Source organism: Diplotaxodon limnothrissa, linkage group LG7 (assembly GCF_057381915.1).
Source record: "Diplotaxodon limnothrissa isolate DT_005_m linkage group LG7, D_limnothrissa_male_GT1.1, whole genome shotgun sequence".
NCBI classification, from domain to species: Eukaryota; Metazoa; Chordata; class Actinopteri; order Cichliformes; family Cichlidae; genus Diplotaxodon; species Diplotaxodon limnothrissa.
Genome location: NC_140602.1, coordinates 3,606,874 through 3,632,801, shown reverse-complemented (window position 1 = coordinate 3,632,801; position 25,928 = coordinate 3,606,874). Strand labels below are relative to the sequence as shown.

Below are 25,928 nucleotides of genomic sequence, written 5' to 3'. Positions count from 1 at the left end.
TCTCTGCTACAGCATGATATGGGTTTGACAGGTGTGTAGTGAATTTAATATGAATGTCAGGAGAAGCTGAGGCACACACAGAACCTGCATCCGTGGAGTCATGGTTGGCAAAGTGACAGCCACACATAAAAACAGAGCGGAAGAAAAAACTTCATAAGCACCACTAAGAGCTCTACACCAACCACTAAAACATCACTTAGCTAGGACTCTATGACTTTACATGCTATTCAGGTCCTCGAGGGAGGTCATAAAAAATAAAAGAGATGCCAGTTGTATTTAAAAGGGAACACAACTGGCATTCATCAGCAAGAGAAAGCTTTGAAAAGCACAGTTTGAACAATGCAAACCATATTAGAATAGCAAGCTTTGGCAATTTCTTTTTAATTTAATGTATTATTGCATTCATCTACAAGCACAGACAGTGGGGAAAAAACCTTAAAATCACACTTTTAGGTCTTTAATGTCCTGCTAAAGCTGTACACACCCCAACCGATTGAACTCAAAGCTGCAGAGGCACTCTGAAGGGCAAATTATTGCTGTTGCAGTGGAACAGAAAGCTAATCAGTCATTTGATAAGACTAAAATTAGCTGGAGAAGTTACAGGAGATTAATACCTGCTCATCTGTGTCCATTCTGAGAGCTCATTAGGCACCCGTAAGATATGAACTTATACACGCATACTATATTATACCATCAGCATCATCCAAAGTTGTTGTCAGAGAGCCACTATAATGTTTTTCTAAAAGCAGGTAAGTATAAATACAGGAAAATGACATGTTTTAAAAAGTGAAAAAAATCTGTGACCCACTCTGATGTTTATGTCAAGAAACTCACCACAGATTCAAACAGTAGGGTGGCTTATTCAGCAACCTTGATGTTATGTAGCTGTAATCTACAAGGAAGCTTTTTAAGGAAGCTCGCAAACCTAAGAAAATGCAAAAAGTGGGAAACCAAACCAACAAATGTTAAAAGCTTTTTCACTCAGGGTCAACATGTTCAACATGTCTAAGCACCTGGACAGTAAAAGCATTCTTGTCAGTGGATCGACGGACTGTCAACAACTGCTTTTGACATGAAACACACAGAAAGACATTTGATGTTCCTCTCCAGCAACTCCAAACAAGCACCACCGAATTTCAAGATGATCAAACTCAAAACAGTGTCACACAAAACATGCACTCTTAAACATCGGGCGATCGTGGCTCAAGAGTTGGGAGTTCGCCTTGTAATCGGAAGGTTGCCGGTTCGAGCCCCGGCTCGGACACTCTCGGTCGTTGTGTCCTTGGGCAAGACACTTCACCTACCTGTTGGCCAGAGGGGCCAATGGCGCGATATGGCAGCCTCGCTTCTGTCAGTCTGTGGCTACAACTGTAGCTGCCTCCACCAGTGTGTGAATGGGTGGATGTGTAAATGGCCTGTACAAATACAGGCCATTTACATAGTTTTATCTTTTACAGCAACATTCAAGTAAAGCATCATGCATTCAGGTCTATAAGTACGTGGATAGGGACACATTTTTTTGCAGTTTTGCCTCTATTATACAGTCCTGAATTAAACAGATATAAGATTGATAATGATTCCATGTGCTGAACTTGCATTTGGCAGCTGTTCACTGAAACTCTGCAGAAGCCTGTGCAAGTAAAGTATAAATAAATAAGAGAAATAGCAAAAACGTTTTGTGCATTCTTAAAAAAAAAAGAAATACACTGGACACCTCAACAACCAACAGTTAAAGCAAACGATCACACAAATATTTGTTGGCTGAGAAAACCCCGTCTAGGTGAAGAACAATCTCGAGGTGATTGTTAAAGTTTACAGTTTAGAGACCCTTAGATTCAAAGTAAATGGGTAAGGACATAATGATATTATTCAGTGGCCAAGCCAGCCACCTAATCTCATCCCAACAGAGCACGCCTTTCAGTTATTAAATACAAAACTGAAGGCTGAGAAGATCCGCAAGACTGAAAGATCCACAAACAAACAGCAACTAAAGGCCTGGCAAAGCAGCTCAACGGAGCTGAGTTCATCTAGACTTCAGGAAGTCACTGACTGCCAAAGAGTTTCCAAAATAAAACAGTCTTTCTATTTAAACCTTTCAGTTTGCTCCCATAATCAAAAACACTATGCATAAAAAAAAGATTCAGGACTTACAGCCAACAAAATTTTGTTAAACCCCTCGAATTTCAATCAAATCTCAATTGTTTAATTTAAAATCCTCTACAGTAGTATAGAGACAAAGAAGAAGAACAAGAAGAAGTCATTTTGCACCCATCTGTACATAAAGTTTTATTAAACGCCTTCATCCCCTTTGAATCCACTGACTCTCCCCCAAAAAAAGGGCGTTGTGTTGTGGTCGGCTAACACAGCCATCAAAAGCTGAGGCTGGGGAGTCCTGCTGTGAAGCAAAACCTTGATGTTTTTACAGCAACAACATAACTGGGGCTGTGAAAAGCTGTGCCCTTTTCCCTCTCCTTCAGCCTCCAGTCTCTTGATCCTCCCTCTCCCTCAAGTCTCCTTTCCTAACTCAGAGTTTACTGTGCACTGAGTGGTGTCATCTGAACCCATTCGGTGGTTTTGTTTTTGTTTTTTTCCATTTGGGGTCAACCTGTTGCCAAAGTATATCGTTAACTGTGTCCAAGACCAAGAAACTCACATGCAGCTCGAAATGGAAAATGTTAAAAAAAAAAAATGTAAAGAAACACAAATGTTTTTGTGGATGTGAATAAATAGAATTTAGTTATAGAACAGTTAGAAGGTACAGTAGTTGCCTTAAATCATCGGGTTTAACTATATATTTTCATACTTTCACTTTTTTGCAGACTTAATTTGATAAAGCTGATAAAATTTAAACATATAAAACAGAGTGAAGCTAAAACGATGAAGGCAGAGGACAATTTTACCAAAGCCTGAAACATTTGACACTAAAGCAATGCTTAGATCGGGATTAGAATCAGGTGTGATCAGTCATTTAACCTCATTTTAATCCTCATTTAACCTCATGCAGTCTATTCTCAGTTTGGAAATGTGTGGCCAGATTTGTACTAATGAATTTAATCTGCGCTTCAGGCTAAACAGAGGAATAAAAACAGCTTTGTTAAAAGCTTCATGAAGACAACAGCACTATTACACCAACTAGTATAAATATATACACAATGTAAGCTACATTATTTAGAGTGCTCACCGTCAAAAGCAGTTTCTGTAAAGCACAGACCCATCACAGGTTAAAAGAGGATTCTGTTTATTACACCAATTGACAAAGGGAGCCAGTTTAAAGTGAAGAAATTCAAGCAGAGTTTAAAACACACCATTAACTCTTGTTCTTGTTGGACTCCACTGGAGGAGAAAACGGTGAGTAGAATTTAAAAAGCAAAGTGAATAAGCATGACAAAAAAAGGCTGCTTGTGAAAGCATCTAGTCTGCCTCACAGGGATTTATAGTGACAACCTTGAGGTATTAGTTTCCCTTTTTCCCCTCCAGAAAGGCCTGTGCAGACCAAACAGTTTCCATGGATGACCTCCTTCAATACTCAAACACAGAACCTTATGTGGCCACCACTGAAATTAAACTGAACGGCTTCTACAGAAGAAGCCATTCTCTTTAATGTGGATGGATACAGTGTCTGGTCTTCATATCTCAGGAATACCACAAAATAATGACCCATTTTTCATATCTGACACTTAAAAACAACACATCTGGATGGTGGCTAAAGTTACGCCACCGCATCCAAAACCAAGTGTGCCTGTCTCTACACAGTCCACCACCATCAGTGAGTAGGGATGGGTACCGGTATCCGGTGCCATGATGGCACCGGTTCTGACATAAACAGTAGTAACCAGACCGAAAAGCAGCGCACATTTCGGTGCTTTTTTTTCCTGAGCTGTGATACACTTTAGATTCTAGCCAATCATTTTACGTTTCCGAGGATAGTAGGCGGGACCAGGTACATATGTTCTTTTAGAGCAGAGCTACAGACTAAAAGGCGAGCCCAAGGCGAAGCGGTCAAAAGTCGGGCTGTACTTCACAGCAAAATATGCAAACTCAGCAGCAACAAGTGCTTTAAGCTGAAACTGTGATACTGTCAAAGGAGGTAACACCTCGAATCTGATGAAACACCTGGAGACGTATAGCATTTTGTTAATGCGTCGCCAGGTGTTTTTTTTAAAAGCCAAGAAATGCACCGTATTTGATAGCTTGCTGTGAGACCTCACACCGAGCACATCTACTGCGGGTGTGGTGCCTGTTATCGGACCTGGAGTTAGCAACATCCCCCAAAAACCCGAAGAGGAGAGTCCTGGCCCCTAGCCCTGCCAGTGTAGCAGGAATGATGAGGATGATGATGCAGCAGCAGCCGTTCTTCTCTGCGTGAGTAGCTTAATGTTGTTCGTGTGTAATTTACGTTGAGTAGGCTAACCACGTTATTACATTAATGCACGTAAGGTGAACTAGCAAACACCGTCATAGCTACATGCGGCTGTCTTCTTGTTTGATGGCAGATACTCCCTTCACCCTGGCCAAAAAGGCTAAAATGACCAAAGAAAAAGTGGGAAACAGTTAAACATGAGAGGTTTTTGGACAAAGTTTGTGTTTTTTTCCATTGTTTAAGCACTGCTTCCAGCCAAGAGTGATGCCATATATGCCCCATAGCTGCAGAAAAGGCTAACATTGTTATCTTTTTACAAAAAACAGCTGAACATGAGAGGTTTTTGGACAAAGTTTGTGTTCTCCATTCTTTAAGCACCGGTTTGAGCACCGTTTAAGCACCGGCACAGTTTCAAAAGTACCGGTTTGGCACCGGTATCGGATAAAACCTAAACAATACCCATCCCTATCAGTGAGTAAGTGAACCTGAAGGTCCTAAATATATTAAGTAGGTTTGGCCTGAGCTGAGAACATTTAATGAATATAGAGTTTTTTGGAGCAAAGGACTCTGGGGACTCACCACTGCTAAAACTTGACACCATCCTTTACTTTGGGGAACAGTGAGCCCTAGAAATAAAGATCCGCTGTGTGATTTCACACACCTCGCAGACTGTTTACAGAGGTGATCCGCAGTGTTTACCAGCTCATTTTAGCACACTTCTTTCAGTTTCAGTGTTTGAGAATATAAGAGGTTACCAGCTAATCAGAGGTTAGGAAGAATATCAGAGGTTATAAGAGGTTACCCAGCGTTTTCTCATCTTTGTAACTGGGTGTTTCCAGTGACCCTGAGCTCGAGAAATCAGAACATAATCACATTATTGGCTCTTACCAGTTAACACTTGTTGACAACCATGTTTGTGAGACACCAGACGCTATTAGAGCAAAAACAATACAGTAACTTACTGCTTTGCATGTGTTTTCGCATTTCTTATATATCAAAATAAGTTATGCAGCCACCGAAATATTTAAGACATGCAGGTTGGTCCTAAAATTGAAGGCGCACGGCTTGTGTATGAACACGCCTGTATACCTAAATGGTGGGCTCCTGTAGTTAACCCACATATCCACAACCAGAGCAACAAGCCAGCCCTGAACAATCTGTAATTTAGTCCAAGGAGCATATTTCCTGGAATGTCTATTGTCTATTCTACTGCAACAGCCTGAAGCAACCACGGAAATAACTACACCTACCCAGCACATGGGCTAAGTCTGTTACAGTTAGGCTTATTCTGTTTCATGCATTAATACAACGTTTCCTTAATTTCCCGACTAACAAAACTAATTACTACATTCTTCTTGATTCCCAAAAAGCCTTCAAGGTTCAACCATCCTGCTAAGAGAAGTATTTCAGAAACAATAACAAAGCAGTGATTGAAATTAAATAGGATAAAGGCAGAATCGGGTCATTGCAAGGCTGAAACTAAAAACCAAGCAGAGTCAACCATGTTGTAATTTCTGACCAGGTTTTGTGTGGCTGGAAACACAAGCAGTGATCTCTCCAGCTCGCTTGTGCTCTGCCTGTCAAATAGATGAAGAAAAACAAGGGCCGAGCGACTCCTCTGACTGGAAGAGCTGGAAAAAGTGAAAGAACGATGAAGGCACATAAAAAACAGGCGACTAAAAGGCAGAAATTCAGAGAAATGGTAAAATTAAGCAAGCCTATGAACCACAGGGGGGCATAGTGTGGTATGTGCTTAAAAACAGAGGCATCCATAACGCCAACACAACAGATTATATTAAGCTCACAATGGTTAATAACACACTGACACACGTAGACAGAAAACAACACATGTACAGCCTGCCCAGCATCCTCGTGAGGCAGGATTTTTCGCTGATGTAAAATCTAGCATATCTTTGGCAGGGCATCTTTGACAACATGAAATGAATCAACAGGAAAATTATTGTCCTCCTCTTTGCACTTCCCAAGCATCCCAATGATGCCATTTCCAACCACTACGGATATGAGTCACTGTCACAAAATCACATATTCCAACCCGCTCATAATCATAATCACAGAAAACTATTTTAGGCACGCTAAGAGTACGTCGCTGTGTTCCCTAAATTGGCTTGGTCTATAAAGAGCATAGCAGAATGCTGTGATGAGTCAGTTCCATATGGAAACTCCAGGTACAGTCCAGATGATCACCGCAATATGTGACCACTGTCGGGTGTGACAGGCCCTGCCCAAGTCAGTGGTTTAATGTGGAATTCTCTTCACGGACAAACCAAAGGCAAATTAAATTTGCCGAATACGTCTACAAGTTGCAGCTCATCATTTGTCTTACTTTGTCTGAATGCAAAAGAAAAAGTTAAATGTTAACTAAATACCCTGTTTCAGTAAGAATAGAAGATAGAAGAAACCTTGTGCTCAAATAATGACTTCTGTACTTTCTTTCACCCACACAAGTAAACTGCTTGAGAAGAAGGTTCCCATAGCATCCCACTGCACCACAGCCTTCAATTCTATTTACACAGCGCCAAATCACAACAACAGTCACCTCAAGCTGCTTTATATTGTAAGGTCGACCCTACAATAATACATACAGAGAAAAACCCAACAATCATATGACCCCCTGTGAGCAAGCACATTGGCGACAGTGGGAAGGAAAAACTCCCTTTTAACAGGAAGAAACCTCCGACAGAACCAGGCTCAGGGAGGGGCGGGGCCATCTGCTGTGATTGGTTGGGGTGAGAGAAGGAAGACAGGATAAAGACATGCTGTGGAAGAGAGACAGAGGTTAATAACAAGTATGATTCAATGCAGAGAGGTCTGTTAACACATAGTGAATGGGAAAGGTGACTGAAAAAGCAAAACTCAATGCATCATGGGAACCCCCAGCTGCCTACACCTACTGCAGCATAACTAAGGGAGGATTCAGGGTCAGCTGGTCCAGCCCTAACTATATGCTTTAGCAAAAAGGAAAGTTTGAAGCCTAATCTTAAAGTAGAGATAGTGTCTGTTTCCTGAATCTAAACTGGAAGTGTTCTTAGTGCAAACCTCCCAGTCAACTGGGGTCATTCAGTGTGGAGTTTACACGTTTCTTCTGACAGTCCGCGCATGTTCGTTAGGTTCATTATTTATTCTAAATAGATCGTAGGTGTGAATTGGACAGCTCTGTCTGATAAATAGTTATGAACATGGAAGGATAGATGGCTGGCACACCCGGTATCAAACTGCTGTAACTTTCCAAGTATGTTTTATTGAAACTGTTTCCTCAATAATTTAGTCACATTTATGCTTTATTAAAAACATATCTGCTGTTGCCATTTAGAAAACGTATTCCTAGTAGACGAAAGTAGAAGAATGTAGAAGAAAAAGGAAACCGAATGTAAGGGAAAAGCATAAAGAAATATAAAGAAAAAAACCCATTAAATGTTTATCTGGAGCTGTGGCATTTACCGTATGTCCTTGTTCGATCCTTTGCCTGAGCCAAATGGAAAGTCAACAAGTCATTTGTTTTAATTTTCCACTGTGGTTTAAAGACTATATGTGGCATAATTAATAATGCTGGACTGACATTTCCCTGCTTTTTTCCAATCAAAGAACAAGAAATGCTCCACTGCTTTGGTTTTTGGAGTCAGTACTCAGCAGACCTCTGAGAAAAGCATCCAGTCTCAAAGCTGTGAGCTAAATCATTATGGGCTGTGGGGCAAAACCGATCTAACATGTGAAGTAACGAAACAAATCTAGAAGGCATAGCAATGCTTATAGTTTCAGATGCCACGTCAAACTTGTTTGAAAGTTTAAACATCTTCGATAACTGACAATGAGAATTAAAGTAAGAAGGTGTACATCTGAAGGAGCCAGCTCAACACAAGGGAATGAAAAAGAGAAAAATATGCTGAGTTTGTGTAGTCTATTGTGTTTGGTATTCATACCAGTGTGTGAACTCCGACAATTTCTGTGCTGAGTAACAACACATCCCGATTGAAGGTTCACTGTGAATCATGTCAAAACTTGCTATTATTACATCATATTATTTTATGCTGAATATTTCAAGATTTATAGTTTGATATGGATGCCAGTGAAGCTGGACTGATTTTATATTACTTGACAGCACAGTAAAAGCTCTGAGTATAAATGGGTACAGTAGGCAGATCTGTGAAACATCCCCTTGAGGTCTGATGAAGAAAGCCGTCTCTCCCATGTTGCCTAATTTTCCCTTCCCCTGATCCCACAGGCCTGCTGCTTTTTTTAGGTTTTTCCCATCTACCGTTTATTTTGTGATTTTTGTATTGCTCTGCGAGCTGCCAACAAGATTTCACAGCACTTATGCTACAAGAATAGTGAAAGGGACTTTACATTTATATATTTTTCTATCATACCTGTCTATCAAAGTAGACCATCTCAAATTTACATTTCTCAGGCATAAGCCATTTCCATTTTGATTCCAGCTTCTCCTGCGTGATGACTGGCTTCTTCTCACACTACTCCTGACAGTAGGACAAAATCAAACATTTAACTGTCAGGACATCAGATGTGACAATGGGTCTTAGGACACTGATGAGAATTTTCCCAGTATTTTATAGAGTAAACAACTAAATTTGAAATTAAATAAATAAGTTTCACATTTATGCCTACAGGAAAACGGGAACAACAGGGAAACAAAACCAAAAAAATAAACTACGTCCCTTTTATCGAATAAACTGACTGCAGGATTGGTCCAAATTCCAGAATGGGGTTCATTGACATTAGACTGGATTTAATGAATGAGACATCTACCTGCACACTGTTTTTGGATGCTCATGCTTTTTAGCGAACAAAATAACAATAATACAATAAACAATATAATCAGTCACTTAAAACCAGCACAACAACCACAAGAAACAAACCATACCAAAGCAGCTGCTCCTACATTTCAGGACACAGGGCCTGTGGTGGTTTTACGCTCTTACATAATGAATTTGTCTAATACAGCTATGTGAGCAGGAGAGGGAAAAAACACAGGATGGAGGCACAGGAGGTGGGACTGTTGGACAGGAAATACCTAATTGATGCCCTAAGCTACTCATGACCTCTGCAAGAAACAATGGACCCGCCAGCCTTAAAGCAATAGCACTTTCCCTTCTTCCAAAGGTAAAGCTGACATTACAGTGATGTAGTTCATCCCCTGAACACCGTATAAACCTTCTGCCTCACGTGTACAAGTAGATATGTACCCTGCAGGAGCCGACTTTTCATAGCAGTAGTTCAACATGCAGAGAGAGAGGGACTGTGTAAACATGGCATTTTAAACAAAATATGACTTGAAAAGAAGGCGTTCTTATATAAAATCATCCCAAATATGCCCAGATACGCCCAACAAAGTCGGTACTGTAGAAAAATCTAAACAAGCAAAAGCATATAGTTGTGGATGCTAATTTTCCCTGTGACTGGAGTGGGGGAGGTGTAAGGTCCTCAAGTTCAGGTCCTCTACCTGGGAGGCTGTTCCTAGGACTGCGCTCCTCTGGACAGAAACCTCTGATCTTGTGTTTGGATACTGCTGGGGCCTCTCCTTCAATTTGCTCCTGTTACCACTGGGACCACTTTGGAGTTTACCTTCCACATCTGCTCCAGTTGCTCCTTCAACACTTGACACTCCCTTCTTTCTGATGTTACTGTTCGCTGGTATTGTTACATCTATCACATCTAAGAACTTCTGCTCCTCGTCAACTACCGCTATGCCTGCTTGCTTAGCTGCTTTTCTATCTAGAACTTGAAGTCCCACAGAACCTTAGTTCTGTTGTTCTCAGCTGTCTTCAGCAGTGTCTCTTTCCTTGGGATTAGGGGACTTCTAATAAATGCGGCACCTATGTGCCACGGGAGTTACTGTAAACTGTCCCAGCCACTTGTTTGTGCCTCTCAGTGTACACAGTCCCAGCTTGCATCTTACATCCTGAACTAGACCATCTCCAGGGCACCTTTGCACAGTCTGCAACTTGAGTGCAGCTGGCTGCGGTAGACTGCTGCCTCTATGGATCCGATGCATTGGGTCTGTGTTTTTGCTGCCATGATCAAAGCCTTAAAGTTTCATTCTGAACTGTCTAATCCTTGTCCTTCTTCTTTCTGTTGCTCATAGAGCCTCAGTGTGGCAGACTTCAGGTGGAGGACTCGGCGCACTGTGAGAGGTTTTTGTGTACTGACATTCAGAGGCATCTATTTCTTACTGTAGGCCACGAAGAAATGGATACCCCAGATGGGTCTCTGATGATTGGAAGGACATATTCTGACCACTGAACTAGCTTTTCAGCACCTATCTTAACTTCTGTAGGTATTTAACTATGACTGCCCTCTTCACCATGGTTCTCATTGGCCTGTGGGATCTCCATACACAACTATTACATATCCAGCATTCAAACCTCTCCACCTCTTTAGTACTCATCACCTTCTCTCTCTTGGCCACCGTTTAGCCACACTTATCCAGCCCAAATGACATTTGAATGAGATCCTTGTGAGGTGGATCAATAAGTTGATGTCTCAGCCACTTCTGGCGCACAGCTTGATCTTCCATATACAGTAGGTGACTTATGATTACTTATAATTACTCCATTCTTTAGGGGTTTTAAACTAATGCAGTGGGAGTAGTTAGTACAGGCGGTGCTCAGTTTTGTCTTTGTGATCTTTACTGATATATATGTATATAATTAAAGGATCCTGACCTCCTTCTGTACTACTTACTTGAAATTTTTCACAAACTATCACAAGCTATTTTGCATGTGATATAGTATTGCTTTTACTGTGTAATCTGTGAGTAATGTTTCATGTTTTGGTGGCTATAACACAGTAATTTGCCAATATTTGGGATAACTAGACTATTAATTAAGTTCCTATAATTACTGTATATTTAAATAAAGCTTTCAACCTCAAACGTTCTTTTGCCAAGACAATTAACAGCTGTTGTATCTTATTTTGAAAAAAAATTTCCAGGCCAAAATTTGACAAATAGAGTATATAAGAAGCACAACAGCAATCATAGGTACATGCCGCCCTAAATATACGGCCAACAATAAAAAGGAAAAAAAATCTGAATTTGCTGTAATTTTTTCCATCTTATGCTGAAAATGTGGTTCAAAGGTTAATTGTTTTAATAATGTGCAGCTTTTGAAAGATTGATAAGAGATGGGCGACAGATATTAAGTCGACCCCATTGACTGGAACTGACAACTGCTTTATTTTTACATAATGACAAAGTAACACACAGACTTATAAATCACATGTTAATAAATACACTGAGCATATGAGCCAGCCAAACGGCAGCACTTGCATCACAGCGGCAGTAAATAGGAACATCTATGCACAAAGAAATGAGTACTGCTATTAATAGCAGGACATGAACAATTACTCTGAGTCAAGAGCATCTCAATCAAGCATTCTTTAAGGAATTGCTACAGAGCTCCGATTACACAGGAGAGAGCCTCAGCCACAACTTCTGAATCAGAAACACGAGGCTGTGTTGCTAAGAGTGACTCTGCAAACCTCATCCTCAGAAGAAGCCACAGCCTGCAGTGGAAACTGGGTATGACAGAGAAAGTATTTTGCAACTATCTAATGAAATTTAGCAGAGTGCTGAGTCCTTCATGACAAAAGTTCTGTTCTTTGATTGCTTGTAGGAGTAATCGCAGCACACTTGTGAAAAAAGGGTTTGTGAAAACATCTGGAAACACAATTTACTTAATGTGAGAGGTACTCCCACTGAGAAGTAATATTTCAGCTGTCAAACAAAACAAGTTGCTTTGCCAAGAAAGGATTTGCCTTTGAACACTGAGGAAAAACTTTTGTTGTATGAGCTTCTTGGAAAGGATCAATGTGGGCTTTGCACATACTGTGAGTACCAGCATTATGAGCAATGGGACAGTCAAGCTAATTCAATTGTTATTGTGTCTCCTTTCAGGCTTCATAATGGGAATCTAATACTTCTGACATACAATTAGACAGATCGGACTGCCATAGAAACAATTTCACATTTATGAGAATTTCAGTCCAGAGTCCAAAAACTGTGTGAATTTTTTAAGTGTTATATTGGGCGGTTTATAATAACATAACCACGGGATAAAACGAAATAAGGTGGAATAATAAAGACGTTGAAGTTACAGTATACAAATTCCCTCTGCAGTGCTGCAGAAATTTAACACAAGCCAGATGGCAGCAAGCAGATCACAGCTCACACTGTGGGACCAGCAGCACATCCACAGCAGTCAGTGAGCTCAGTGTGGTCTTTTAAAAACACAGGACATCAATCCTGGCCATGTTGTCTAAATGAAGAACACTGCCAAGAACTTGCACACAGTCTGGGCAGAGGGGTTTAGGCCACCATACATGAGTTGTTGCTATAACACTGTCTTCTGTCTGAAAAGGATTATAGACTTTCAAAGGATGTCTACCTATGCTCCATCACATGTCGTCACATCCACAATGGACATATTCACACAGTTTACTATAGTCTCATTTGTACAGCAAGTCCTGAACCTGAAAACTGATTTTCCAGTCTGTTCAGGGTTCCTGCTTGGAGTCCAGCTAATTTGCATGTTAAACAGGAGCTCTCAAAATATTTGAATGCATGTGTCAAACAGGCTGAGGCCAGGGGCAGAGAGGTTCCTTGTTACCATCCTCGTGTGCGGTTTCCATCCTTCAGAAGGCAAAGCAAGGAGAGAAGAGGTTCATGGGTCAATCAGACTGCCCCTCTTCAGCAAATGCCAAGACGTTTGTAGCCCAGAACTACAAGAACAAAACCCTCCTGTGCACTCTGCAAACCAGTTCAGCGATTTAAAGCAAACCAGTTTACATTCAGGTTAAAAAAAATCCTGGATGGATGGATGTTTGTCCACATATTAGAACAAGTTTAAAAATGGATTTCTAAAATTTATGCAGCTTTGGACACAACCACAACAGTGTGGCATGTAGGATCCAAGTAACTCACTTTTCAGGATGTCAACTTCGTAACCAGATCTTACTTCAGATTTTGAAAGCAGATTCAGAGTTAAACGGTTGGTTATAGAAATATCATATCCTAAGCTTTGGACATCTCACGGAGCACTGTTCAAGCTAACATTGAAAAATGGAAATTGGAGTATAACACAACTGCAAACCTACCAAGACAGTGCCATCTACCTACACAGAGCAGCAGCCAAGAAGCCCATGGTAACCCCGGAGGAGCTGCAGAAATCCAAATCTCAGGCTGGAGAATCTGTCCTCAGGACAAACATTAGCACTTCACAAATCTAACAAGAAGCTATAAGAAATCCTGTTTGCAGTTTGCTACAAGCCATGTAGGGGACACAGCAAGCTCTGGTCAGATGAAACCAAAACTGAGCATTTTGCCGTATGTTTAAATGACCCAGTCAAGGTCCAGACACGTCCTGTCCTAAATCCCATTAGCATGACTTGAAAATTGCTCTTCAACAACGCTCTCCAGCTAATCTGACTGTAACTGCAGGGAAAATTGATTCGACAAAGTATTGACTCAGGGGGGCTAAACACAAATGCACATCATGCATCTTTTTCCTTCCACTACACAATTATATGTCACAGTATGTTGGTGTATCAGACAGAATCTCAAGTATATACATCGAAATAATCACCACTACTTATTCAAAGCAGAAAACTGAAACAAAGAAACAACGTAGGGACACTTTTCTGTACTTTGTGTACTAAATGTACTTTTTCTAATATTTTGAGTCGTTTTCTCAACAGTATGCAGTCACCAACAGTAAGCATTTGGTTAGTGGAGTTTTAACCCAGGCACTGTAAGCTTGTTTTAATAAGACATAGCTTGTTTGCCCACAGTGTGAAAAAAAACAAACAGAAACAAGCATAACTGAGTAAAAGACTCGAGCAGAATTTACTGGGTTCATGGTCATTCTCTTCAACACAACAACACCCTGATAGCTTGTCTGGGTTGAGCATTAGAAGTGGGATTTGCTGTGATATATCTGGCTTTGTATATGTTTTCACTGCATGCTTGGCTGAACAATCTCATTCAGCTACAAGAATGTGGAGAAAGCGTCGGCTATTCAACACAATAACAGGTTCATTGCCCTCAATCAAAACGGATCACTGCTTTTTCTTTCAAATAAAAGAAACTGAGATATTCATATTTTTATTTGGAACTTTCAGAAATCAGCATTACAGCATGTTAAAAAAAACTACAAGTGCAGAACAGCAGCAGGAAAAAAACAAAACAACTAAAAACTTATCGTCATTTCAGGTGTTTCTATAGTGTCCATGCTTCAGGTACAGAATCAGAATCAGAATCAGAATGGGGTTTATTGCCAAATGTTGAGCAGGTTTACAACATTAGGAAATTGCTGCGGTGCTTCAGTGCAAACATAGTGTCATAAATAGCACTTAAATAGACATGAAAAAATAAAAGTAGGAATAAGAATTAAAAGTGCTACGTAGAAAGATATGTGCATGAGATATACATGAGATATATACATGAGAATAAGAATTAAGAGTGCTACGTAGATAGATATATACATGAGTGCAGGTGGTGATCAGTGCCAAACATGAAATGATGCAGTGACACAGCGTAGGGTCATGTGTTAGTGGCGGGGACAGTCATACGGTTATTGTTCATGTGTCCAACAGCAGAGGGGAAGAAACTGTTCTTATGGCGAGAGGTTCTGGTGCGAATGGACTGGAGCCTCCTGCCTGAGGGTAGCAGGTCAAACAGACTGTGTCCAGGGTGAGAAGGGTCAGCTGAGATCCGAGCTGCACGCCGCAATGTCCTGGAGGTGTACAGGTCCTGCAAAGATGGGAGTCTGCAGCCAATCACCTTCTCAGCAGATCGCACAACACGCTGCAGTCTCTGTTTGTCCCTGATAGTGGCTCCAGCGTACCACTATCAGGGTTAACAGCTGACTGATGCAAATAAATACAAAAATAAATACAAAAAGGTTTATTAAATGTTCTTTTCAGAAATGATAGTATGGCTCATTGGAGGTGTAAAATAAGTTACTTTACATTTAATTACATGGGGGGGGGGGGGAACTGCTTCTTTTAAAAGGCAATTCTTTCTAATTAGCTTAGCCTTTTATCTATTATAATGCAGAAAACGTGGGATTTGGGTGTTTAGATATTTTGTTTTAAACTAAACAGCCACATGTTCAGTGTGTTCAGATCATCAAAATGACAATTACATATGTTAATCTGCAAGGGTGAAATTATTTATTGTACCTTTCTATTACAGTATTACGGTGTAAGCCAATCACTGCAAAGACCCACAGTTTGTCTGCTTTGAAAACCTTTAATTTGATGGTTATAGTGGAACATGTTATTTTTTCTGTCATAGCACTCAATTACACAAAAAAACCTTTACAAAGACAGAAAAGTATATAGACAAATGTCTCTAATTTTTACCTACCACAGAATGTGAACAGTCATACTGCGAACCATCCGAAAACACACTAGACACCACAACTCACACAGTATTTTACACAATACAGTCAAAGTTCATTAGGATACAACGTTCAGGAATTGATCTCACTACTTTAACTTAATTATTGTCAAAAAAAAAGTTTGCTACGATATAATATATTTGCCACGTCACCTCTTCAGAGAAACCTACTACAGCAATATTGGTACTAATATTTGATCATTTAAAAATCTAATACATGATACAAAATGTGCAGAATTTTTTTCCCCAGGCACAAAAAACACAGAGAAAATTTACCAAACATTTGTCATGTGTAGTTATGAGTCCCTGCTAAGATAATAGTTTTAAAATATTGGTACAATGTGTGTGGATGAATCATTGGGAGCTTGGGGAGTGTGATCGTGTGTACAGCGTCTCTTTATGTCTGTCTCCACGTTGGGTGAGTGTTGAGTAATTGCATATGAGAGCATGAGGGTGGGAATGGATGTTTGTATCTGTGTGTGCCTGTATGTCTGTGTCTATATGTCAGGTCGGGTATCAGACGCCACCTCTCTGGGGACATCTCAGGCGCTCCAAGGTTTGGAGGCCTATCTCCACCCACCACCACTTCCCCTGCCAATGGCAGACGCCCTCAGACGTCGGTGCGTTGGTGGTTCTTTGTGTCCGGGGATGGGCGTCCAGGTACACACCGGCTCACTCCTTGGTGGCTTCTTGTCGGGGCCTGGAGCCTGGGGCTCGCTCGGGACACTTCGGAGGTGGGGTGCCCCCGGCCTCTCGGCCTGGGGCTCGGTCACTCAGGCACAGCTGGCTGCCGGCGGAGCTCACGGGCGCGTCACTGCAACTCCCCCTGGCTTCTGCTCTGCGGCTGCTGAGTGAGCCCTCATCTGGGACTCTCCTCAGCTCTTTCTGGGACAGTGGCGCGGCTGCCCCTCTGTTGGTCTTCCTTGGTCTCTTGTGTTCTGGGGGCCTCTGGATGTCTGGAGTTTTGATCTCCTCCACACCTGCTTCATGCCCTGGAGGACGGGGCTGTGGCCCCCCCACACCCTCTAACAGATCATTACATGTAGGAACCTTTTAAAAACAAGCGTGCTCATGCTCACAGGTGTACACACGGGTGCTCACACACACACACACACACACACACACACACACACACACACACAAACTACACCCTTTTTGGCTCCTACCTCAAAGCACACTGTGCGCTGTCAATATTACGTGCTGCACAATAATGTTTAATATTTAGTATTTAGTTATATTCACATATATCATCGTGATGTTGTTTATTCTATTGCTCTCGTTTTCTTCTGCTTGTTTTCTTTTTTCATTCTCAACAGGTGATCCAGGTGATTGATAGATGTATTTTTTGTCTGCTTATTTTGTTAGTTTTTGTTTTTTATCCCCGTCCCTCTTCCCCGCTGTTTTTCTTTCCCTTTCTTTTCCCCAGTCAAGTCTGTCCCGTATTTAGCAAGTGAAAATAAATAAAATAAACAATAAAAGGTCAATCAAATAGACCATTACGGCAAAGCTGGGATGGTCCATTTGGTAAAGTAAATCCGTTGGGCATCTTTCTTTGCCTTTAGACAATAATTCTGATGGCAAAAGAGCCAAACAGGACAGGCAAAAAATAAATAAATAAATAAATACTATTCTACTCAGGCACACAAGCTCATGATTGCATAGTTCCAGAATGCCAGAAGTAAAAAAAAAAAAAAAACAACAACACAAAAATACACAAATAAATAAATACATTATAAAACTTTTTTAAAATTACGCTGTTCTCTCCTTTTCTCTCATCACGCACAACTACGCTGCCTCCAGCAATGGTGCTATCTTTAGATCACTCTGTGCTGGAGCTCCTTCACCGTGTCAAAATCATGACCCTTCAACAACAACAGCAACATTTAAAATGATATGCATGCTTCTGGCCTGACGTCTGATGTTAGGGGTTGAAAACAGGTCACTCTTCAAATGAAAATTGCACCTTCGCCCGTGGGTTGTAATCAGAGACCGAGCCCACTGAAGTTTCGATCTACATACAACTGCAAGTATTAAGTAAAGGAAAGAGAAGATGACCCAGAATGGGAGAAATTAATAATTTTGTATTTTGTTCAAGGACTGATTGCAATCATTTGACAAACGAACATAAAGAACTTTCACTCTATGTTGGTCTCCAGTTGGCTATTTTGTCATGACCTTTCTAACAGAGCAAGCGGGATGAAGAAGAAGCACAAATCAAACAACAACACTAACGTACAGTATATGTGCTGTACAAGTGTTTTTATCTACCCAAGCCAATAGGATGTATGTGGTCTGCCAATGTGTATGTCCTGCATGCAGCTCAAAATCTGTGACTCCACAGTAAATGTGCACAAACTGTGCATTTGCTGGAGGAATAAACTGGATGCACGGTCTGTGCACTTTCTGATACAGCATTTACATGAGTACCACCATTTCTGTGATTAGTAGATTAGTCTGCTTCTGGACAGAAGCTTATAAGCTTAGTCTAAAATTAAAACGCTGTTCAGATCCACATGCTACACCAACTGAAATAGGCCTACAGTACACCCACACATTTTATGTCCCTCTGGGATCTTTTAATCTATCATTAAAAGAGTTTTTGGCAGCAAAGACAAATGTTTTTTTACTCTCAGTAGCCACAGTTTGGCAAGTTAATACAGAGGAGCAAGTCTGACCACAAGCTTGAATTTTAACCATTTACTGGATTTTCTTAGGTGTCTCCTTGCTTATTTGGATTTTACATCAAAAGCATATTTAAGCAGCCGACTAAGAGTTGGAGCATTAATTGAACTTTATTGCATGACTGCAGAATTGTGGTTTACTCAGTTTAATAAACATCATGTCTCTGATTAAGCTTCTTCTACAGAAAAGGTTTGGTAATGGTTTCCATAAAATTGTATCTTTGGTTTTAAACAGCTGACGTGTGACTGTATTTAAAAGCATTTATATGTAAATGTTCTGGAGTGATTTTCTATGGGATTGCATTCTTCCACAATGAACCGATGAATGGAGCCAATTTGATTAATCATCCCCCACAAATAACTCACACATGCATCACAGAGGAACGGGACGAGACTTAAGTATAATGCATTCCCCAAATATTTAGTAACAAACTCACTTATCGTTCACCTGCTCCCTATGCACACTGCCGTGAGTTCTCAGAATCGGCTCCTTGAGCACAAGAAATGACAACATCACAGAACGCAAGTATGGAGAAGCTCACGGCTCTCCAACGGGAGATTGAGAGACCAGTGTTGGACTGTAGAACTGCTTTGAAATTCATACGAGTTGTTCGCACTAAAGTAAAAAGCACCATCACTCCATGCGGATACCCTTTCGGCGCCAGCTGCGGTCGCAAGGCTGGAGCCCAACAAAAGCACCCTGATAACAACTGTGTTTAGTCTGTTCCTTCCCATTCCATGTAAGGCCACCTGGGTTGGCTGGAAGACTGTTTACTTAGCCTGGCAGGGCAAAGGACACTGTCTCAGCTGAACTCTGGACACGCACACACAGACATATACACTGATATGCACACACTCATCCCCCCTCCCTTTCCAAACGCCTTCGATGCTTGTTCCCTCCTGGGAACACGGCGGGTCTGAGCCCGCGCTGGAATGGTAGCGCTGGGCAGGATGGCTGCTGTGTTTGCTTCGGATTACTCCTCACCCCCCACCCGACTCTGTGGCTGGTCACATGATCCATAATGTTGTGCTGTGGACATTTATGTGCTTTTTGTGCAGAGGAATTTTTTTGTTTCCTGTTCTCATGCTGCATGCCTTTTTCCCTCTTGTACTTTCCCGTTGTAGTGTATATTTCAGTGTTTATTTTCTGTGATGTCTGTGTTGTGTGTGTAAGGTCGGGGGGGGAATAAAACCTTGATTGATTGATTGATTGATTGATTGATTGATTGATTATAGGGAGGTGATCTGCACAGGGAGGAGAAAATATATTAGAGTTCAAAACAATATGTCACCACAAGAAAGTCTCTAAGGGTAGAAGGGAAGGAGACTCACGTTTAAAGCATTCAGTGGATGTAGGTCTCAATCCAAGTTGCATGAGGCTCTGTAGTTGCTCATAAAGTTGTTTTTAATTAGCACACTGGCATCAAGCATGAGAGCTTCTCCCGTCTTGTCAGTGAAGCTCTCTTGTGTACAGTTAATCACAACAGCTTCAAAGCTGGTAATAAATTACTCTTTCGGGATCTTTATGATTATAACAACGAGCATTTAGAACAGCAGAGGAGACGATCCCCCAATACAGGTAACAGAACAGGAAATGTTTCCTTTTTCTCTTAAATAATATTAAGAATGATTCAACTCAGAGTGCTTCTCCAACTGAGTAATCTAAATTTCCTTTACTATGTAGCATAAGATGTCATGCTACGTGTATAATATATTAAATATGATAAATGTACATTAGCAACAAGTGCTGCTTTGAATATTTACTCTTGTGCTCTCTGACGGAAAGGTTTGTGATTTGTGGCTGGGCTGATTGTAAAATGGGATGTTTCTATCAAATTATTTAACAAATTATTTATGTTTTGCTTAATTCACCTTAAGGCCTTTGAAGTTTTGCATTCTGTAGACAAACTGTAGCCCTGTGTTAGGCTAGTGACTTGTGCAGTATGTACACCACCTCTCTGCTTTATATTGTAAGGTAAAGAGCTCACAATAATACAGAGACCAGCTGCAGTCTCTCCAATGATCCTTAGTTGGTTAAGCAGCTAATAAAATAGGTGGATGGATGGAGGGGAACCGTGCAGTAAATACTGTGGTGTAAAGGGGCATGTAGGGAACTTTGATGTCAAAGATTACTGGTTTGATAAAACACTTGCTACTGTAGCTGTCTGTGGGTGGTAAGCCACCCACAGACAGGCTTTAATTTGATGGTTATAGTGGAACATGTTATTTTTTCTGTCATAGCACGTAGCACTCAATTACATAAAAAAACCTTTACAAAGACAGAAAAGTATATAGACAAATGTCTCTCATTTTTACCTACCACAGAATGTTAACAGTCATACTGCGAACCATCCGAAAACACACTAGACACCACAACTCACACAGTAATTTACACAATACAGTCAAAGTTCATTAGGATACAACGTTCAGGAATTGATCTCACTACTTTAACTTAACTATTGTCAATAAGAAAAAGTTTACTATGATGTAATGCATTTGCCTCGTCACCTCTTCAGAGAAACCTACTATATTTATATCTCAAAGAATCTGTTTACTGGGGGAACGCTGCTTCGAAAGAGACCCAGAGAGGCTGATTTAAAAGAGAATAGCTGATGCCAGCTTCTAGTGTAACCTCTCAAAAACAACGTTTTCACAACTGTGCGAGTGCACATAGCAACAGAATTACCCATCAAATCCATGCTAATGTACCTGGTCTTGCACACTCAGTTTGATGCAAAAGAGAATCTATACCCAGCTGACTGAAAAGCAGGTACATCATGGTAGAGCTTAGTCAGAACCAAGGCTGCGCATGCAGACTCCACAAAGAAGAGCCCCGGTTGATCTGCAGGTTGAATCCAGAAGCCTCTCGATGGAAGAGAACAGTGCTAACCACTGTATCACTGTGCAGCCCTAAAGCAAATTTAATGTAATATTGTAACAGTAGAGACTTCTGTACTCCTGTTCAGTTTAATAAAGCAGAACTTCACTTAGATTGAATTAACTGCCATATTTTATTCACTTCACTTCATCTACTGAAATGTTTAAAGCTGAGATAGATAATGATCAAAGTACTGCTTGTAACCTGTGGAGCTCTCACTCACACATCATGGTCAAAACAGCCTAAACTCTAAAGCAACTAATGACGAATAAAATCAACAGCATCACATCAAACATAGACATATACTGTAACTGCAGAAGTGAGATTCCCTTATGGATGTCATAAGGGAATCTCATTATAAAAGATATGGTCTATAACTAAAAGAATGTAAGTCTTTCAATGTGGAAAATGTTTTTATGTGCAACCAGATGGATTCTGGCTTTCTCCTCTTGACTTTGAAAATGAAGCCACACGATATCTTCAGTACACCAATAAAAAATGACAAAAAAGTACAAACATGATATGTAATATGATATCAGTGTCTAAGCAGTACCAAAATTTGTTTGTTATTATTTTCTGCTATTTATTTAGTTGCATGAGGAAAAGCTACATTTAATTATTTGATAGCTTGCAAATAATATTTTAATAAAAAGTGTTTACAGGTTACTGTGGGGAAGTCATTTTAGACAGCAACCATTATAGACCGGCTGTGTCCTAGAGATCAGATGAAAAAGGTTCCCACATATCCGCCCATCAACACAGACAAAGGCAAACAATGGAGGCTACAGCTAAACAGGCCACCAGGAAAGGAAGTCCTCCAAGCAAAAGACAACAAGTCTGTTGTTTCAAATTCCACTCCGACTGCAACAAAACTGCAGAGCAGACAGTATCAGTCGAGACCACACGGAACCAAGAATATTAAATGTAAGGCATGGACTGAGTTAAGGGTGCTGAAATTCAACAGTTATACAAAATAAAGCACAAACTAAGCAAGGTGGTCTGATTGTGTGTTGTCAGTAGCACCTTTAGTCTTTTTTACATTGTTATTGATTTTTTCTTCCATAGTGAGACGGTTTGGCAATGATGCGCGCAGGAAAAGAGTTCCCCGCTGTACACATTTGGAAACAATGTTCTCCCACAGAAAGTGAATATGAAACACGATGCACTGTAGTCCTGATCACACGAGTTTTGGTGAGAGAAATCTGTTTCACCTTCACTCTGAGCAGACAGGATTCTGACTTGGAAATAAAAGGTGACTGTAAAGTCAAAATATAGGCATAGACTGTGCTGCTGGCTATGTACATGCAGCTGAGACTTGGATATCTGATCTGCATCTCATAAATGCACGCCTTGAGTAGGCCATAAATATAAAAGTCTAAAATAAAGAACATAGCGCAGGCTTCCCTGACGCAACTTGCAAAGTCAGAGTGAGTCATTGCACATGGTGCACAGCAGCAAGGAACCAGTTATCTCTCACAAAGACAAAGGCCGCTGTGCTCTTCCTGTTGCTGATTGGCCTGGAGGGATGTGATTAAAGTAGCAGAAAAAAAAGGGGGGGATACAAGACAGAGCTAAATGTTGACATAGCAGCACAGCTCACCCATTGTGAGTCCTCGCAGAATGAAATCTGCCCAGCACGGACGGTCGTGCCTACTCGTCCCAGTGAATAGGAACGTTCACGAAGGGACAGAACAGAGAAACGAACTCTGCAGCGGCTGCGTGGGACAGCGAAAGCCGAGGAAGTAAACATGGTTGAGAGGCTCACATTGCCGCTTTTGTTTGTCACCACAGAGAATCAGCCAGTGTGCCCCAGGGGAAAACCTCTTCACAATGCTCATAACTGTTACTGAATTAAAATACAGTAGCCTTAGAGCGCTGACTGTGCAAAGATTATATTTATTTATGTATTTATTTTGCTTGCTCATGGATATGTCAAGTACTTATGATGAAATTCTTCCATTAATTTTACTATATCTAATCCAAGGCGGGCCATTTCTGTTCTGATGGTAGATTTCTTTGGTTAAAGAACAGAGAAAAAGTTCCCTCCAGAGCTGCTGAAAATAATCCACCACAAAAATGAAAATTCAGAACAAAATGGAAATGTTAGTTAACAGCAGCAGGTCAGTGGTGGGGCACTGACCTCATACCATGAGAGGAGGAGGAATGCGAGGTCAGACGGAGACCTCTCACTCCCCTCTCATACACAGGAATAGATATGGTGTGCCATCCATGTTTGGAAACATGAGATTAAAAAAAAAAAAAAAGGGGGGGGGGGGGGGCACTGCTGTTTTGACACAGCTCTTTTTGACCTTTGACCCCTTCTGTGTCTAAACTTTGTGGTAGGTTTCGTTAACAATGTGTCTTCTGTGAATTTAACATTTTTCTGTGGGAAGGAAAAAATATTTGATTTTAAGGAAAGCATGCATAAACCTTTTTGCAGAGAATTTAACTAGACCCAGTATTCTTATCATTACTTATGTCATTTATATACTCTTACATGGTAATGAACTGATGTTTAGAATACACATGGAGGCAGTTTAAGGTGATGAAGTCAGTGTAAGTGCAAATATTCCCTGTGAGTCAAAGGGTCAGGCTTCAGACTGATCTAAACACCCAGTTGTATGAGGTTTCTTTTGTTTGTTTATACCCTAAGCTCTAAGTAATGCCAGTAAAATCCTTCATACGGTCATCTCAGGCACACAGCTCTGGCCAGGGGAACCCAAATGGTGTTGACGTTTTTTGTTTGTGGCGAGTCAGGTAAAAGTTGGCTTTAATGGAGGGTGGCCTTAAAGACGGGCAGGAAAAACAGCCATTTCAAGGCTCGGAATACAACAATTAATCATAATTTCATGCTTAGGTATTCTACCCATAGCCAGGCCTACACTAAATAATATATCTGCAAATGGGATACACAAAAACATCATTCACATCCTCATTTTCAGTCATGACACTGCTTCACAGGACACAGACAAAACACTCATTGCCCACATGGAAACATGTGGATGGAAATAAAGCTTCAGACACTTCACTGTGATCAGATCTAAAATGAGATCTGCAGCATCCTTAGGCGAAAAAGATGGGGTGATACTTATTAGGCTCATCAGAATGTCTGTTACTAAACACGCCCTGTGCACAATGGTGAACAGAAGGGACAATCAGTGAGGAACTCCAGAGATGAGCCTATTGTTGAATGGAAGTATGCTGTATCATAGCAGCCTCCCATTCAGCTGTTGCAAAGGACCCAGAATATACGCTTTTGATTCTTCAAATTCCTTCAGACTTACACGATCGACTTATAATATGACCAAAGAGGCAGCAAAATGCTTCGCTTAAACCAAAGACAGGGAAATTTACTTAAATTTAAAAAGCCTTTAAAATGGACGGAGGCTAATACATTTATAGAGAGAGAACAGAGCAGGAGGATGAAAAGTTGAAGTGATCAAACATGACACAGTGTCACATTGAAATCTTGCCAAGTCCCTGCCAGAAATGAACACGGTCATGAAATAGCATTCATGGGAATAATACAGCCATTAAAGGTAATTCACTGGGATACTGAAACCACTCAATTCTCTACAGACCCACTATAATAACTTACAGTCCAGCAATAGTAAGAAAATATTCCCACAGTAGTTTAAAAAAAGGTCACTGCAAATTGGCTGCCGCACTCCTGTTCGCTTACTTATCACATCACGTCGTACTGTAGTGGTTTCATTTTAAAGCCTTCAAGCATGTCGATGCAAAAAATGTCAAGCGGAGAGTAGAAAGCTCTAAAAGCAGCGTGGCGCTTTACCGCGAACACACCGCTCGCTGAGCGGCCTCAACACCGACACGTTTAAAAATAATGATATCAATAATAAAAGCATGTAGGCAAACAGTTTCTTACCTGGTGAATCCCCAACTCTAAAGTTTCTCTGTAGCTGGAAGCTGTCAGACGGCAAATCACTGCCACGCAACTTCAGCTGAGCAGCTTTGGCCAAACTTTCCAGCCGGACGCGTTTGTAGTCCCACTTCTGTCCTGCCACAAAGTGTCTGGGACAGCACCCTTTCCAAAAATCGGACGTGTCTCCCTGACAGATGTCTTTAGCCGCTATATTATATGATGGATTGAGGACTGAGCTATCTGGTTGGACGAGGAGGAAATGAAGTTTGAGGAAGGAGGAGGGGCTCGCTCACTGGCTCGACTGGAGCGTCGGAGACTCGGACCTTTATGAGTTACAGAGGCTTGGACTCCTATAGAAAACATGTTTGATTTATTAAGATGTGACTCAGGGGTGTGATTATATAAAAGTTTGGCAGTTATAATAACGCGAGTTTTGACAGATGACCAGAGAGAATAAATTAAAGTATGTTTCCTATTAATTAAAAAGCGAGTGGTGTTTCTGATACAGTTATATATTTCATGAGCCAATACAGCAGCAAATCTATGTCCTTGCAATGTTCGTAATCACAAACGTGTTCAGTAAGCTACCAGGCTTTCCTTTAGCTGCTGTGTGTGTATCTGAAAAGATTGCATAGAGCAAGTATGTAGAGGAAAGAGTGAGATGTCAGAGTGAGAGTAATATGGTGCCCAAA

General features: G+C 40.9%; 1 protein-coding gene across 1 annotated transcript in view; it reads right to left on the bottom strand.

Annotated features, from left to right (window-relative positions):
* Window positions 1-25,446, bottom strand: part of tspan9a (tetraspanin 9a) — a 205,539-nt gene extending 180,093 nt beyond the window's left edge. Inside the window, exon 1 of the mRNA XM_085359010.1 lies at window positions 25,240-25,446. The gene's annotated coding sequence lies outside the window, so the exon portion shown is untranslated. The remainder of the gene's footprint in view (window positions 1-25,239) is intronic.
* Window positions 25,447-25,928: the final 482 nt, after the last annotated feature.